At 24.6% G+C, this 1,401-nt stretch overlaps 1 protein-coding gene across 2 annotated transcripts in view; it reads left to right on the top strand.

Annotated features, from left to right (window-relative positions):
* LOC107624247 (probable L-gulonolactone oxidase 6) overlaps window positions 1-1,401 on the top strand; it is a 7,127-nt gene that overhangs the window by 2,379 nt on the left and 3,347 nt on the right. The window lies entirely within an intron of this gene.

The following is a 1,401-nucleotide window of genomic DNA, read 5'->3' as shown; positions in this document are numbered from 1 at the left end:
TCATGATTATATTTTAATGGTTAAAAAATATGTATAAAGAATATAACAAAAAAATTTATTAAATTTGACTCGCTCCTCTCGCTCGTCATAACACTTTTAAAATTAATTTAAAAAATTTATAGGTAGGAGATTTTGGATCTCACACGTGAGAAATGAGAGGTCAAATCATGATACTGTATTATTGTTAGATGGATGGAAAAAAAGTCTCCATTTTTAATTTATTATTTACATATTTCTAAAATGTCATATCAAATAATACATTTGTTTGACAACCTAAAATAACAAATATTAAAAATAGTGACCACTATTTTTTTATTGATATTAAACTGAAAATAAGCAAGCAATATAATTGATCTATCCACTTAAAAATGAATATGCTAAAACCCAAAAAGAAAATCCTAAAAAAAATGCTTAATATAATAATAATTAGCATATGATGATTGTTCTTATTATACAACCTAATAAGTAGATTATAATTAATTAATTAAATTGCCCCAATAAATATAATACATTACCATAAATTTAGACCTAGGACTCCTCCTCAAGCTCTCATAGCTTTCTTTTGATGAATAAAGAAGCATTGACCACTTAGGTGATTTTGAACATGATATTTCTATTTATACATCAAAATTAATGTCTCTTCATTATTGATAGTGACCTTATTTTTTGTTTGATGTGATGCATTGTGCTTATTATTAATAATTAAACATATATATGTTTTCAACACTATTAAATTTCTTCATTCATATGGAGGAGTGCTACTATATTTGGAAATTTATAGGTATATGATATAATATGTTAACTGACAAAAAAGAACCTACAAAAGTGGTAAGGAAAATAATTGAAATAAAGAGAAAGAAAAGTATAGATTAGCAGCAAAGGAATTAAACGTTCTTATTGGCCTCTTTGATAAGGGATTTCCATTCACACACGATGTCATAGATTGGACCTTAATTAATGAATTTTTTTTTTTTTTAATGCAAGCTAAGTTAGATCAGTTTTAATTTTTTTATTGAAATAATTAAGACCTCTCTTCATCATTTAGATTTTTTCATGGTTGATAGAATCAAACCGAACCCATCGGTCCAGCCTAAAAATCAATTTAAAAAAATATTAGTGGTTTTTTGTTTTGTTTTTTATAATTAGCAGCAAGTTTAAAAAGTTCATAAAAAACATACTTTATTATTGATGAGTAAATTGACTACAAGGACGTACATTTATCAATTAAGACTTGATCAAGGAGGAAAAAGTTGGAAATGGTTAAATGTATCACTATCAATAATCCTTTAATTTGTAAATCACTCTTTCTTAGTTATTTAATTAATAATATAAGACTCGTCAATCGTGAACATTATATTATATTATGTATGTAATTTTTTTTTTGAATGTATTATTTAAGAA

The sequence above is a fragment of the Arachis ipaensis genome, chromosome B02 (assembly GCF_000816755.2).
Source record: "Arachis ipaensis cultivar K30076 chromosome B02, Araip1.1, whole genome shotgun sequence".
Classification (NCBI taxonomy): Eukaryota; Viridiplantae; Streptophyta; class Magnoliopsida; order Fabales; family Fabaceae; genus Arachis; species Arachis ipaensis.
The sequence above is the reverse complement of the archived record's forward strand: the minus strand, read 5'-3'. Positions and strand labels throughout refer to the sequence as shown.